This window comes from Hakea prostrata, chromosome 9 (genome assembly GCF_041222555.1).
Source record: "Hakea prostrata isolate BN-2017 chromosome 9, UWA_Hpros_2, whole genome shotgun sequence".
Lineage (NCBI taxonomy): Eukaryota > Viridiplantae > Streptophyta > Magnoliopsida > Proteales > Proteaceae > Hakea > Hakea prostrata.
The window spans coordinates 52941952-52959228 of NC_142608.1; the positions used below are offsets into that span (position 1 = coordinate 52941952).

Below are 17277 nucleotides of genomic sequence, written 5' to 3' on the forward strand. Positions count from 1 at the left end.
GTAATGGTGAGAGTAATAATTGGGACACCGACATCTTTTCTCGGGTGTTAAAGAAAGATAAACGTAGACGCATTCAAGGGCTAGGATTGGGAGCTAGGCTTGCCTCTAAGGAAAACGAAGAGAAGATGATCCTGAACAAGTTGCTTTCTGAAAAATAAAGTTAATATGTTAGAAGCTCAAGTCACCAAGATTTTCTCGATTGTTAAGCAATCAAATCCAGTTGTCGGATAGAAGATTTTTCAACCGAGGAATAGGTAATGTTACTAAAATTTTATCAATCTCTAAAGCTTATTCTATTCCTAAATTTTATGATTCTTCTTGTTATTAATTTTGCAAATACCGTATCCCTGTGATAGGAGCTTAATCAATTTAATAGTCATGAAGGAAATCACTTTTCTAGGAGCAATGATGCATCTTGTTCTCATGAAGGTAATGTGATACTCTAAGCTATGGGCTTCTTATGAAATTTTGTTATAATATTGTTAATTGTTATTTATTTATTTAATTTTATATTGATTGCGGGATAATTTATTAAGAAGCTGATTCAAGCACCTGCAGAGTTCCACATAACATAAAGCACGAGGCTTGGATCGACTAGTTGATTCTAGTGTTTTTTTTCAAGTACACTTGGAACTTTAGCACGAACCGTTATCTAAAATTAAGTTTTAATTTGCAATTATTCTAGTTTGAGTCGGTTGGATGACAAGTAACTTTCTTTTTATTTTTAATTGATGTGTATGTATTTCGGATAATACTTGAATTCGGTAAATATATATTTTGTTTCTATATATTTGTTGCGAAGAAATGTATATTCAATAGATGACCTGTGAATACATTTGTAGAATAAAATCGTAGCCACATCTTCATTGTGGATGAAATACCTACAAATAATTTTCCACACCTAAAGCATTATAGCGAAACATTCGTAGTTAATATATCGTAGCTATAGATTAGCCACGGAAATATCGGTCGCTACTATGTGTATACCAAAAAGTGAGATGCAAAAACATCCGCAGCTAAAAGATATATAGCCATGGAAACATCCGGCGCTACAATATGTGTAGTTAGAAGTTAGCTGCAGAATATCCACGCTATAGTTTTCGTAGCTATAGGGTAGCCGCGGTAACATATGTAGTTATACTTTCCGCAGATAGAGGGTTTATAACCATGGAATTATCTGTCGTTACAATATGTGTAGCTAGAAGTTAGATGCAAAAATATCCGTGGTTATATTTTTTCGTAGCTATAGGGTAGTCGCGGAAACATCCGCAGTTATTTTTTCCTCAGCTAGATGATATATAACCATAAAAATATCCATCGCTTCAATATGTGTAGCTAGAAGTTGGATGTGGAAACATCTGTAACTAACAATCCGTAGCTATATATATAGCTACAGAAATACATGTAACTAAAAAACCATAGCTATGGACAACCTTGTACATGCAGTATTTTATGTGTAGCTACTGCGTTTGCGACGGAGTCTGTTGCGACAGATAATAAACCGCATGTAATCCGTAGCTATAAGCTATTACTACGGATTTCGGTACATTTTACTACGGAAAATTCCGCGGTTATATGCCCTTTTTGTTGTAGTGTGTGTAGAAATCTAAGAGACAGACTTGCATTGCTCTGAGCTCTATGGAATCAGAATTATATATTCTAACCTCAGCAAGAGATGAAGCAGAGTGAATAAGAGATTTGATCTTAGATATTCCATTGGTTAACTTAAAGATAACCTCTTTGAATTTGTTCTATGATAATCAAGCAACGACAATGATAGCCAATAACTCACTCTATAATAGTAAGAGGAGATAAATTAAGCTAAGATAGGCCGTGCTGAATTATCTTATTGAACTAGAAGTGATTTTTTTAATTGATGTGAGATCAAAGAAAAACATGGCAAATGCCCTTACAAAGGGATTAGGCAAAGATTGAACATTCAAAACTGTGGAGGAAATGGGGATAAAGACCATATAGGTAACTTAATCCAAATTTCTATGTTATTTTAAATTGTTTTCAATATGATCTAGCCATTATTAATGTTCATGATAATTTACATATTTCAGATAATTGAGTAAGATTGTGGAGTATAGAGCTTTGTGAAGTCATTCCACATTGATGATGTAGCAACATTTATATGAAGCTCGATTACCTTATTTTCCAAACAAGGAATATGAAAATTGTTAATATGTTTCAATGATGTTATTGTTATCTTTATACCATTCTACATCTCATGATATGTCTTCCATAGAAAAATTTATCATTCCAAATTTGATGATATAATCGATAACTATGTTGGACATGATGACTATAACATTCCAAATAGAAACATGGAATGGTTCTTTATAAAAGAAACTATTTAGATCTTATTCTTGTATAGAAACTTGATGAAAATGCAAATGCTTTTCAGTCATTATGTGGATTGTACTAAGTTCTTTTGGTAGAACTAGATACTCATGTATGTGTGTGTGTGTATATATATATATATATATATATATGATTGGATTCATATTCTTATGAAATTCATTGATAATTGCAGAGAATGACGAAATGGAGAACATCTTAATTTGGAGCTCGATGATGATGATTTACTTGATGAGTAAAATCGTTCTAGGCTACATGGAACTATTAATTGACCATACAAGTTAAATAGTTTATGCAGAACCTTTAATTGGTTTTTATTTTATTTAGATTTATTCTAAAACTCATGATTCTAGTTTAAATTATTCATTTGAATTTAATTGATTTTTTTTTAATTTTTTAATTTTTTATTTTGAAAAGTTATGAATGATTTTGTATTGAGTTTGAACATTACATTTTTTGGACTTATGCTAGAGTCATATATAGAACATAAGAGGAGATTGTTGAGGTAATTGAATCATTCCCAACTTACGTTGAGCTATATATTGAAGTTATACCCAACTTATATTCTAACATAAGCCTTGGTTTAATCATAACCCTAACAATCTTAAAGCATTACACCTTGAGTATCTAGATTGAAATACGCAGATGGACCACTGCTTCTAGTTAGTATTTATAGAACCACACTGGGTTCTATTGATAATTGGACTCTCCCATAAAGGCCCATTACATTGTTGGATCGTAACTGATCTAATGGCCCATTACACTGTTGGATCGTAACTGATCTGATGGCCTATATTAGAATATATGTTGAGTATAACTCAAATACCTCAACCATATTTGATAATAACTCAAATACCTGAACAATGAAACCTCTATGTGTCTGCAATCAATAGAAGAAAATTGTTGAGATTTTTTGGTTTATCCATATCCATCTGATAACTTTTTCTAGATTTGTACCCAAAAAATAGTTTTTCTTGTATTTTCAGACAACAGGAAAGACATCTTTAAAATAACCACGCAAAGCTTGTGAATAAATATATTTGCAGTATTTGATGTTGAGCATTGGCATTATAGCCCCCTATTTCGACATCGATTCACATTAATAGGTTCAACCCACCTGTTTTTTTGTTTACCAAAAAAACCCACCTGTTTTTACATCGAAATGATTTTGTTTTCATTTTAGATTCAGACTGAGCAAGTCGATTTTTACAACGTGGAAGAAGAAGTGCTAGTATTATTTTAAAATTTGCACTTCTTCAGACTAAGCCCTTCTATTACAGATTTTGTTTTCATTCAGTTTTAGATATTCAAATTTGTTGTTATCCATACTATGGTCCCTCTATTGTGATAGCGATTCCAAAACGGGTTTGAAATCGGGTTTTCACATGGATTGGGTTTTATTTAGGGTAAATATGGTAGTATAGTACAAGTGTAAAATTCTAATATTTCACTAAGCACTCCCTGGGAGATATGTTCCATGAGAAGAAGTTGCACCCCACATAGAAGCGCTAGGCTTCACACTGTGCTGCAAACGGAGAACTCGATCTCGACTGTCCGATTCATGAAAATGTGAACACACATTTTTTTGAAAATTGACCGTTGAGATTGAATTCTGAGTTCAAATCTCAACTTAGACCATTCGCTACAAGTACTACGCATTAATTATCCAGCATCTACATATGAAGGGTCACTGCTTGACTTGATCTAGATAGACCACAAGTGTAAGCACTGGATTCTGGAACAAGGCATATTAACCATTCAAATTCAATCCTAACTTTCAATTGGGTGGGACTATTTTTCATTTAGAGCTTTCTTTGAATCTCACGTCTCAACTATCTTTTTTGGGTATTAAAAGTAATTTGTGATTTCCCCACTACCTTGTGCACAGCAGCTGACGAGAAAAGAAAGAAGAGATTGAGATCCAGAACCAACCAACTGCTGCAAGTTCAAGCATATATGGCTTCATCATCATCCATCTCTTATACTGGACGGCCTTCTTCCTATGATGTGTTTATCAATTTCAAAGGTTCAGATACCCGCAGAAACTTCGTCTTTCTACTTCACAAAGCGCTAAAACAAGATGGAATCCATGCCTTCAAAGACAGCGAAAACATCTGGGAAGGAGAAAATATTTGTGACTCTCTTCAAACAGCAATTCGTGGGTCTAAAATCTCCATTCCCGTCTTCTCTAAGAACTACGCGGATAGCAAATATTGCCTCATGGAACTTGCTGAGATATGGGACTGCCATTTATCTGAAGCTCTGACTATTCTTCCGGTATTCATTGGTGTTGAACCCCGAGATGTTAGAAATCAGACTGGAAGTTTTGAGGGACCATTTCAAGAGCACCAGAGGAAGTATGAGTCTGCTCAAGTGGAGAAGTGGAAAATTGCTTTGAAGGAGGTGGGCAGTCTCAAGGGGTGGCCTCTCAAGGGTGACGCAGACATTGAGTAAGTCTTACTTTTGTGTTGTAAGTTAAACTTATGTTTATCAGAACATAAACAGATATATTTCGTTTGATTTATCAAAAATATTTCACATATAATCACTATAGATTAACACACTTTATCCCTAATCTTTTCTACTTTTTCTTTCTCCATCAAAACTCGTGTAATCTATTACTATATTTACTAAAGATTTCCTCATCCATACTTATTTTGTGAATTACCTCTCTCACAAAAAATTGCAGGGATCAGTCCAATTTAGTTGATTTAATTGTTCTAAGGGCTTGGGAAAAGTTAAGTAGCACCCCCTTGGATGAATGTAAACATCTAATTGGAATAGATTCCCACATAAATGCATTGCGTCGTTTATTAGACATTGGTTCCGACAATGTACGGTTTGTGGCAATATGTGGGATGGGTGGGCTTGGAAAGACCACTATTGCGGAGGCTTTGTATAATAACATCTTCAGAAATTTCAGTGGGAGAAGCTTTCTTGCAAATGTTAGAGAAGAAGCATCACAAGGAGATAAAGGTTTGGTTTGTTTACAAAATCAGATTCTCAAAGATATTTTGAAAAATGACCACAAAGAAAGCATAAGGGTTGTTTCTCAAGGATCAATGATGATAAAAGAAAGACTTCATCAAGCAAAAGTTCTTATTATTCTTGATGATGTGGATGATCCTAAACAACTTGATGCACTGGCTGGTGGAGTCAATTGGTTTGGTCAAGGAAGCAGGGTCCTTATAACTACAAGAGATGAAGGAAGTCTGACTACTCGTAAATTTATCCAAATCTACAAGCCTGGAGTAATGGATTCTAAAAAGTCTCTTCAACTCTTTAGTTTTCATGCCTTCTCAAAAAATGAACCTCCCAAAGAATATAATGAGCTTTCACTTGAAATTGTACAGCATGCGGAAGGGCTACCCCTAACCCTAGAGGTATTGGGTTCCTTTTTATTTGATAAAGACATAGGAGAGTGGGAAGATACATTAGGAGCATTGAAGGATATCAATGATGAAAAGGTCTCTGGAATGTCAATAAAAAGCTACGATGACAAGATTTTTGAAAAATTAAAGATAAGTTATGATAAATTAAGTGATTGTGCAAAAGTTGTATTTCTTGACATTGCATGCAATCTTGCTGGATGGAAAATAGAAGAAGCAATTTCAATATGGGAAGCCTGTGAATTGCGTCCAAGACTTGCAATAAAAGAACTTGCTGAAAAACACCTCATTAAGAATTTGGGGTTTAGATTGACAATGCATGATCAACTCCAATACATGGGAAGGGAAATTGTCTCCAAAGACTGTGGTGGAGACTTGACCAAGCATAGTAGATTGTGGAGTTGTGATGTGATCATGCAACTATTAAAACAAGACGTGGTAAGAGACATTGTTTTTCTTTATTTGGGGTATGAGCCCTTTACTCTTTTTCTTTTCTTCTTTTTTTTTTATTTTTTTATTTATTTATTTATTTATTCTTTTATTTTTTTATTTTTTTGGATTCCCCATATGCTTTTATCAATTTTTTCCCATGCTATTTCTTTTTGATATAGGGAACTAGTATGGTTGAAGGTATCCAACTTCATGAGGATTTTGCATTTGTAGTCAGAGATGATCTAAGTTGGGAAGATTTTGCAAAGATGACCCGGTTAAGATTTCTCAGTCTTAGCTACTATCTCATGCGTAAGCCAATCAATGGGGCCTTATTGTCCCTTCCTTCTAAATTAAGATGGTTGAGTTGGCATGGTTGTCCTCTGAAAATTCTACCACCCAATTTTTATCACAAGGAAATAGTTCATCTTCAATTATCATCTAGTGATATCAAACAAGCTTGGAATGATATACCCAAAAATGAAAATCAGGTATAGTATTGGAATATCTCTTTCTCTCTCTCCTTTTATTTTCTATTTCAAAATTTTTTTATTCTATTCATTGTTTGACAGCGGTTCCAAAAGTTGAAGGTTCTTATCATGTATGGATGTTCTGCTCTCTCTCGCTCTCCCAACTTCCTTGCTTGGTTTCCCTGCTTAGAAATATTGGATCTTACAGCGTGCAGATCTCTTCAAGAACTCCCAGATAGTATTTGTCAGATGACTTTTCTCAAAAGTCTAATTCTCCATCGCTGTGAATCAATCAAAAAGTTACCGGCATGCATAGCTGATCTAAAATACTTGGTTAAGCTTTCGGTAGCGGGTACAAAAATTGAAGAATTGCCAGATGGAGTAGGGCAGTTAGAGAAGCTTGAGGAATTAAACACCTTTTGGTGTTCTAAGCTAAGGGAAGCTACCAACGTCTATGGGTAGAATGAGGAGTTTGCTTCGCTTTTACCTGCAATGCCCTCAGGCTTTAAATTTACCGGATGACTTTTCAAAGCTCTCAAGCTTAGAGGTGTTGAAATTTTGTCACTGTAACAAATTAACAGAGTTACCAAATCTATCAAGCCTGAAGAGATTGAGAGTCTTAGACATCAGCGACATGAAGGAAATTCATGGTCTCCATGCAGCTGAGTTCTTGGAAGAGTTGAATGTGTATCGTTGTGGCAAATTGACAGAGTTATCTGGCTTGTCAAACCTAAAAAGACTCAGAATTTTAGAAGTCATCGATTGTGAAAACCTGGAGGAACTTCACAACCTTGAGGAGTTAGAATCGCTGGAAAATTTGAATGTGAGGTCTTCTTGCAAATTGACGCAATTACCAAATTTGTCAGCACTGAAAAGACTCAGAGCTCTAGAAATCACTGACTGTGATAACCTAGAGGAAATTCACAGTATTGAAGAATTAGAATCACTGCAAGAGCTGACGGTAGATGGTTGTCACAAATTAACACAGACAACCAGAAAATTACATGGACAGGTCCCTTATCTTTCTTTCTTCCTTTCTCCCTATGATTGACAAATCTTTATTTATTCTTTTTATTCTTTTTACCCCCTTCGGTCTTTCTATATGTAGGGAAGGCACCTTGATCATTTCAGCCAAGATGAGCGAAGCAGCTCAACTGCTATCGGTCATGGTTCAGTACCAATTTTGTGTGTTGTTTTCGCATTTGAACCTCAAGTGGCAAAAGGAATGAAGGGTACAACAGATATTGTATTTGGAATAAAATCTTCTATCTGTTTCAAAGGAAGGGAGATTGACTGTTACAGTTCGATCAAAACTCATTTTAAGATCAATTCTCGAGAAGCAATCTACGTACACCATTTCAATGTTAATGGGTTTTTCTTTCAAACCAAAGCTGCTATCGAGAGATTAACTGTGGAGAATGTGGACGTACGAGCTCATGCTTTCTTCGACGATGTCCAAGTGAAATTCTGGAAGGTATTTTCCGAAAACAAGGAATCATTCCAGCAAATACCTAACAAACAATCCAGTGCTAAGTTGGTTGCAGATTTCTTCGAATGGTCAGACACTGATGGGGATGAAGAGGAGGAGATGCTGCAGGAAAGTAAGAAATCTCTTATGATGATGATGAAACAGCTGGTCCCTGTCTTAACCCAAATTCAACAGCCATAATGGAAGGATTCGATTCAAATAACGGATTTAATCTGCAGAAAATGCTGAGCCAGCAACCAAATTCTGAATAAGCAGTAAAGAAGAAGAGAAAACTTATATAGTTCTTTATATGGTGTGAGTAGAAATACCACACCATATACTATACCTGGAAATACCTGACTGGATTCCTCAGCTTTTGGACATTGTAAATAGGGGTTTATATGCGTTTTATTATGTTGATACTACTACGAGTACCATGTTTCAGATACTTCAATGTACTTGCTTTTAGTTACTATAATGCAAATGGTTTTCTTCTCACTGACAAAAAATAAATATGAATACATACATGATGTTGAACTTCAACCACGTTGCAGGTTCAGGTCAATTCAAGTAAAGAAAATCAGGTAGGTATTCTAAGAGAGCTAGCTTATCAGCGATCCAAGACCCAGGAGCACCAGTGGGAAGACCCTAAGTACTGGGAAATTAAAAACGGAGGGCATTACTGTTAAAATCTAAGCATCTGTAGTGGACGGAGCTAAGCAGGTAAAGCACTGAACAAAGATGTAAGCAGCAGATACAGATAGTAAGAACTTTTTTTAGAGTCTCTAGAGTCTCTAGACTTTTGGTACCGTCATCATTATGTTCCAGCAGTATCTCTAGAGTCTTTATACCCATGCAAGAACACCATACGAAGAAACTAAATTTTATTAGTGTCAGAGACAGACTCACCTCTTATAAAGGTGAAAAAGAGGACTTAGAAGACACACTGGTTTTGGAATTCAATGTAAAGGTAAGAGAACAAATTATATGATCAAATGAAACTAGTAAATCCTTCTTTTGGAAACCGTAAAATCCGTATTTAAGATGGTGGAAATTTTTTTGGAAGTTACCATCTCATCTTAAGTTTAAATCATTTTCTGGCATCTTGATGCAGGTTAACCGACCAAGAGAGTCATTTCTCCATGGACGTCACCGGACCCAACTTGTGAATTATGTAGTCATACTAATGAATCAACCTGACACACTTTCCTTTTGTGCTGCTAGACAAAGAGGATATGAGCTGTCGGACCATTAGGATTGAAGACAAAACAATTTACTAGCTAACGACTCCTTTATTGCTTTGTGCAAGTTACTTTTACTTCAAGCAAGGTTTGATAGGGACAAAAAACTATGGTTCTTTTCAGTTTTTATAGTAACTTGTTACTATATATGGATGGAGAGAAACTCAAAGGTTTGTAATAACAAAAGACCCCAACCACTAAGGATAGTGAATTCTATCAATAAATGGATAGGAGATTTTAAATTACAACCAAACCAACCAACGAACCTTGGTACAATCGAAGGAAAACCCATCTTCTTGCTTTTATTCTATTAAAAAATTTCTTCACTTAACCATGTTACTGTGTGCTGGGATATCTATTGAACGGCTAAACTGCTTCAACTAGAGGGCGGGCCTGTTTTGGGACAACAATTTCCAATTTCTTAGAACAAGCATGTACAAGATGAAAATATTTGGATGAGCTTCTATGTCAAATCATCAAAGCCATTCAAACTGCACTGCATGAAGGAGCACAGATCAAGGAAATTTGGTTCAAAACAAGCAAAACTGTAGAGAAACTGTAGAAATGTATTTCAATAGTCTAAATGTAAAGTACAAAGGTTATTTATAGTAGATTACAAAAGATATATGACTAACCATATACTAACCGTATACCTAACCACACACTGACGGTATATCCGTAACACGCCCCCTCAAGCGCAACGGCTCTATGATCGTAAGCTTGTCCCGAAGCGATAAAAAACGTGGACGAGGCAAACCCTTAGTAAGTAAGTCAGCCAGCTGATCAATGGAAGAAAGAAACTGAACAGAAAATTGTCGTGTGGCCACAAGATCTCGAACAAAATGAAAGTCAATTTCAACATGCTTTGTACGAGCATGAAAAATTGGATTTGCAGTCATGTAGGTAGCCCCAATATTATCACACCAAATAACGGGGGCCGTCGGAAGAAAAATGTCAAGCTCTCGAAATAAAGAGCGAACCCAAATCATCTCAGCAGCAACAGCAGCAATAGCACGATACTCAGCCTCAGTAGAGGAGCGAGAAACTGTACGTTGCTTGCGAGATCCCCATGAGACTAGATGACGGCCAAGGAAAACACAAAAACCAGTCGTTGAGCAGCGATCATCAGGACAACCCGCCCAATCGGCATCAGAGTACCCAGTCATAGTCATAGAAGAAGTCGAGGAAAAATATAAACCCTGTGTAGAAGTACCCTGAAGATAACGAAGAATCCGCTTGACAGCCCCCCCATGTAGATCAGTAGGAGAGTGCATAAATTGTGAAACATGACTTACAGCAAAAGCAATATCAGGTCTAGTATTTGCCAAATAATGCAAAGCTCCAACAGTATGACGATACTCAGTTCCATCCTCTAAAAGAGTGACATCAGTGATGGATAATAAAGCACCAGAAGCAATTGGAGTGGCAAAGCGATTTAGCTTCTTTCATCTTAGTATGAACCAGAAGATCAGTAATGTATTTGTGTTGAGAAAGTAACAAGCCCTCAGGGGTGCGAAGTGCTTCAATACCAAGAAAATAGTGCAAATCACCAAGATCTTTAATAGCAAAGATAGTGGCCAAAGATTTTATAAGAGATGAAATAGCAGAAAGACTAGTCCCTGTGACCAAAATGTCATCAACATAGATGAGAACATAAATTGTCACATCCACAGATTTGTAAATGTATAAGGAAGTATCAGTATGCGACCCAACAAATCCTTGGGAGCCAATGAAAGTAGTAAGTTTAGTATACCAAGCACGAGGGGCTTGCTTGAGGCCATAGAGAGACTTTTTTAACTGACACACATGAGTAGAACAAGTTGGATCAATAAATCCGGCTGGTTGCTCCATAAAAATCGCCTCGTTAAGATCCCCATGAAGAAAAGCATTAGAGACATCAAGTTGTCGAATAGGCCAATGATTGGAGATCGCAATAGAAAGAATGATGCGGATTGTAGTGTGTTTTACAACAGGACTATATGTATCACCAAAATCATATCCTGGGCGTTGATGAAAACCCTTTGCAACTAACCGAGCTTTATAACGATCTATTGAACCATTTGGTTTTCGTTTAATTCGAAAAACCCACTTGCAGCCAATAATATTTTGAGTAGGCAAAGATGGTGTCAAAACCCAAGTACCATTTTGAACCAAGGCATTAATTTCTTCATGCATAGCTTTTCGCCAATGTTCAGATTTTGCAGCTTGAGAATACGTAGTAGGAACAGCATCCTCAGCTGTAGAAGCAAAAAGATTGAGGCGTAATTTAGGTTTCAAAGTACCCATCCTAGACCGAGTAGTCATATGATGAGATGACAATATAGGAGCATCATGATGTAAATTTGAAGCAGCTTCTGTTAGTGGTATAGAAGCCTGATGCTCAAATGGTCTTGCTGTAACATCATTTGATTCCTGAACACAATCACTGATAGTGACATTGTCATGTCTAGGAACGCAATCTTTAGGCCTAGTAGCTGAAGATGACACTTGAGGTAAATCAGGAACATGTGTTGGAGTTGGGTTACCTTCTGTAGGCCCATTGCAACCCAACTCACCCATAGGCCCAATACACAGGGGGTTGGGGATGCTATTATTAAAATTTGTAATATCGTGTGTACAAATATCCATATTGGATCTTACAACACAGGTATCCATAACAGCAGATCCAATTGCAGAATTAACCGGAGATGGTGCAGCAGAAAATGAATGTAAAGAATCTCCAGATGCTGGTAATAATGAAGAAGGAACAGCAAGTGACTCAGCTACCGGCAACCAGCTTTCAACAGATGTAGAAGAAGCAGAATTCTGCAACATACTATAAGGAAATTGATCTTCAACAAACACAACATGCCTTGAAATAAATGTTCTGTTTGTAGCTGGATCATAACACATATAACCTTTGTAGGCCGACGGATACCCAATAAAAACACAAGGCCTGGAGCGAGGATGGAGCTTAGTACAAGCATAAGACTGTAGCCATGGATAACATAGGCATCCAAAGACTTTTAAAGATGCATAATCAGGTTGGAACCCAAAGAGAGCTTCTAATGGTGTTTTGTGGTTTAACACATGAAGAGGAATCCGATTAAAAAGATAAACAGTAGTTTGAAAAGCCACAGTCCAGAAAATTTGAGGAAGATGAGCTTGGAACAGCAATGCCAAACCGGATTCAATGATATGTCTATGTTTTCGTTCAGCTGTACCATTTTGAGAAGGGGTATAAGGACATGAAATCCGATGAGCAATCCCATTATCAGCAAGATAGTTGAACAATCCTTGAAATTCTGTCCCACCATCAGTTTGAAGAGAGCATATCTGGGTCTGAAAATGAGTCTCAACCAAGATCCTAAATCTTTGAAAAACAGTTAACAAATCTGATTTGTATTTCATAGGATAGACCCATGTATACTTTGTAAACTGATCAACAAACACGAGATAGTAACGGAAACCATCAAAACTTACAAAAGGGGCTGGTCCCCACAAGTCACTATGAACAACATCCAAAGGACCACGACTAACAGATTCAGAAATATGAAAAGGTAAACGATGACTTTTAGAGCATTTACAAGCATTACAAGAAGGAAAAACTGCTGAACTTGTAACACCAATTGTTCTTAGAATTTCAGCAGTTCTTGAAGAGGTTGGGTGACCTAATCTTCTATGCCAGTCTACTGCAGTTACAGAAAATGCAGAAAAGTTACTGTTACAGTTTCTTGTAGTTGCAGAAAATACATTCTTGTCATCAAAAACTTCATTCTTAACAGCTGAAAATACAGTCTTGTCATCAGAAACTTCATTCTTAACAGCAGAAAATACATTCTTGTCATCAGAAACTTCATTCTTAACAGCAGAAAATGCAGAAAATGCACAGGTGCTTTTTCTTGAAGTTGCAGAAAATGCACTCTTATTAGCAGAAAAGACACTCTTGACAGCAGCAAATGCAGTAGAACCAGTAGCACCATCTGATACCATGTAGAGAAACTGTAGAAATGTATTTCAATAGTCTAAATGTAAAGTACAAAGGTTATTTATAGTAGATTACAAAAGATATATGACTAACCATATACTAACCGTATACCTAACCACACACTGACGGTATATCCGTAACAAAAACACACCCTACCCTCTAAATTTGATCCCATTTGTGGCAACACCACTAACCTCTATTGTGAACCTACAAATTTGTGATTTCAAATCGCATACCATTAAAGCAGTCTCAAGTTTACGAGAAGCAGCAGTAACAGTCTTTGATCTTTCTTCAGTGTCCATCTTTCTTATTGTGATCTCTTAGATATTTTGAGCTCCCTCTCTGATCTGCGGTCTAGCCTGTTCTGTACTAAGATCTATATTCCACCATCTCTCCCTTTTGCTACAGTTTTATCCCTTAATTTCTCTCTCAACCAAACTCCTCCCATATCCTAACAACCCACGCACTCATCATGATCTGTCTTAAACCATTATGCTGGACTTTTATTATTGATGGAACTTATGTAGCTTAGATCTCTGCTGGGAGGCTAGGCCTTGGCTCTTTGGGCTAAACTCTGAGATATATACGCTGATGGTAAGTTCTCTTAAGTTCTTTGTTTATTGCATGACTAACACTCAAGTATTGTGCAATTAGATGCTGGGCATAACCATCCCATCATAACCAATGCCCCTGTGAAACCTCAGCCCAAAATCTGAAACTGCAACTTGTGAAGTCCAAAACTTACTCTCAATAGCGTGTTTCAAACCTGGATTTGACATTCTTTAAAACCTGTACGAACACCTACCTTAATGAAAGGATGTCTCACCTTTTTTACCATCTATACTGGTTATCTCATCATCCGAGTGCTTGCTGCTACTGGCAAGCTGCAATCCTCTTTGCTTTTTCTCCTAACCTCTAAGCTGCAATCCGAATGTTAAGGCCTTCATCATGGACAAACTCACCTTGCCCTTCGCAACACCCCCTCCCCCTGTGGTTGGTACTGGACGTCCTCTGTTTCACAATGACAAGAAAAAAGGAAGGGCCCTATCTTGGAAGGAAGTGAACTACCAAGGTTCTTGGGCCTTAAGCAATGACATACACATTCCTTCGGTGATTGAGGACAACAAAATCTTATATGGGTATGCTATTGGTCTCCAAACTAAGTCTATATTGGCTATAGGCAAAAAACTTGCTACCTTGTGGGCTCACTTAGGAGCTCTGCAGGTGTTATATGCTGGAATTGACTCGTTCAAGGCTACCTTTGTCTCGGAAGAGAGGAGAAACCAAGTCTTCTCTCTTTCCCCATGGAGGCTGGGAACTTCCCTTCTACATTTGTCATTCAAGCCTATACTGAATCCAGATCAAATGAGACTCTTCCACCTATAGCAGTGTGGATTCAACTGAGGGGAATAAGCCCTGAGCTTTTCTCTTATCGTCTTGTCCACAGAGTTGCTACTGTTATTGGTAGTGTTGAAATTTATTAATATAATTAATAAATTAAATGCCCAAGGGAATATTTGAAAACTCACTATTAGGGGCGGTTACAAAATAAGGTTATATATTTTGGTAACCACCGCATAAGTGAGTGAGTTAACATTACGTAAGCTTTCCAAGAAAAGGAGGCGGCTCCCATCTCTCTCTCCCTCTCTCCAAGAAACGCAAGAAGAAGAAACCCATTGGAGGTTTACTTCCTTTGCTTTAGATCACTATCCCATCCTTTCCATATGGCATTTGGGTTGTGGAAGTTATTCCCTTTCCTAGTGATTGTGGAATCTCCCCGGTAGAGCTTTGGTGGTGGAACGAGAACGTGGATCCAGATTTACTTCCGTTGCGAATACTTCATAAAAGGGAAAGCGAATCCACGTAAGGAACCTTTCCCGTGTCAATTAATTGAATTGAACTATTTTTTAGTATTACCAACATTGGCATCAGAGCCATTGGTTCTCACGGTTCTTTGTTCCTCCCCATTGTTTAATTTCATTGTATGGATCCAATGGGAGGATCAAGGGTTTATGGAAACCCACGGAGAATCTAGGGTTTAATATGAAACCCATGGGAGAATTGTTAGGGTTTTTGGAAACCCTTATGTTTTGGGTTCGGATCCGAATGGGAGGATACTTGTAAATTTCACTTATGATTTTTTGCATGAATTGATAATCCGTGATAAATATATATTTTTTTAATATTTATTGCTGGATTTTTTTCATGTGTTTTTGGATGATTTTTTGGGTGAAAAAAAAAATGTGTTTTACCGTTTTTTGAAGAAAAAAATCCGTTCATGAAAAAATCCAAAAAACGTTGTTTTTTGGTCACTGTGGACCAGACGGTTGTCCGTCTATTGGTCTGACAGAACACAGTGACCCAGACGGATTTTCTGTCTAGGAGACGGTCATCCGTCTGGTTGCAGAAAGCCAGACGGAGAGCCGTCTCAAAATCTGTCTGAGAATTTGTCTAGTTTTGAATGTGTTTCTATTTACTGGACATCAATGGCTCACAATCTATGTGATGTTTGAGCATTGAGGGCCTAATTGGGCCTAGTGGGAGCTAATGAGGTAAAAGTGTTCTGTGTGAACCACCTCATAGCATTAACATGATTGCATGTTTTATTTTAATAAAACTGTTTTTTATTTTTGGGTCTATCAATAATGTTTCTTGCACAGAATGAAACTAGTATATAAGTCTATGTGGGTTTGCATGAGAATTTGATTGAATGTTTGTTAGCATCTCTTTTGGTTTAAATGCTTATCTTGTAGGTTGACTATGCTAGTATGATTTGCTGTTGCATGAGTTGTTTTTTATGCTAGATTAATTGAACTCATTCTTGTATGTAATATCTCTAGAATAAATGGCTGCTACCAAAAGCATTGTTGCTGACTGCGAAATGAGATAAACTAAATGAGAGGAATTATGACCTCTGGCACCGAAAGGTGCAGTACCTCCTAGAAGAGTAGAACATGCTGAAAACCATAAACTAGACCATGTCCCCACCTGAGGAAGGTACCACTGCACAATATCGCAAAGACCTTGAGACATACAATGCTTGAAAGAGGAAAGACTAGGTAGCCAGGATTACAGTCCTGAGCTCCATGAGGGATGACCTGATGCTTATGTTTGAGAAGCATAGGATTGTAAAGTCTTTGTGGGAGGCTGTGAAGTTCCAGTACATAGGGACTTCCACCACAAGAGGCCGCCAGCTCAGACTCACATTTGACTGTTATAAAATGCGCCAGGGTCACACCATGAGGCAACATATAACCATCATGTCTAACATGATTAGTGAGTTGAGCTCATGTGGGCGCCAAAAGACTGATAAGGAGCAAGTCTGCAGTCATTAGGTCATTGCCTAAGTCTTGGGAGCATATGAAGATCTTCTTGACTCATGCTAATGAGGTCAAGACATTTGATCAAGCTGCCAAGCACCTTGAGCTAGAGGACGATCGGATGTTGGCCGATGCTCCTCACACTGAAGTACTTGTTGCTGAAGCTAGCACTAGTAAGGGTTCAGGCTTCAAGCGCAAGAAGGAGAGAGCTCAACCTCAATGGTCTAGGCAAAGTAACAAAGGTGGGAACAGAAACAAGAGTGGTTTATGAGACATGGTTTTGGAATTGTATTTGAAAACAATTCTTTGGTTTTGTATTTGGGTGATATAGTTTATGGTTATGGTTTTCTTCTGAATGGTTTCATTGTATTGGATACAATTGATTATTCATTTAATTATAGTAGTGTTTTTGTTTGCCAAGATATTGTGTGTATTGATTCTAATTTGTGGCATGCTAGACTAAGACATATTGACTTAGAAAGGATAAACAAGTTGGCAAGAGAAGGTCTCTTAGGCCAAGGTTCACTGTCTGATTTGCCAACCTGTGAGTCATGTCTAGCAGAAAAAGCAACTAGAAAACCATTTAAAAAAGCTTTGAGAGCCTCTCTTCCTTTAGAACTTATCCATTC

The 17277-nt window shown here is 37.2% G+C and overlaps 1 pseudogene across 1 annotated transcript; it reads left to right on the forward strand.

Annotated features, from left to right (window-relative positions):
* The first annotated feature begins 4217 nt into the window (after positions 1–4217).
* LOC149005530 (disease resistance protein RUN1-like) lies at positions 4218–8901 on the forward strand (annotated as a pseudogene). The gene is made up of 5 exons (XR_016175670.1): positions 4218–4814; positions 5054–6191; positions 6365–6673; positions 6755–7664; positions 7761–8901. The product of XR_016175670.1 is annotated as a disease resistance protein RUN1-like (transcript).
* The last annotated feature ends 8376 nt before the right edge of the window (positions 8902–17277 follow it).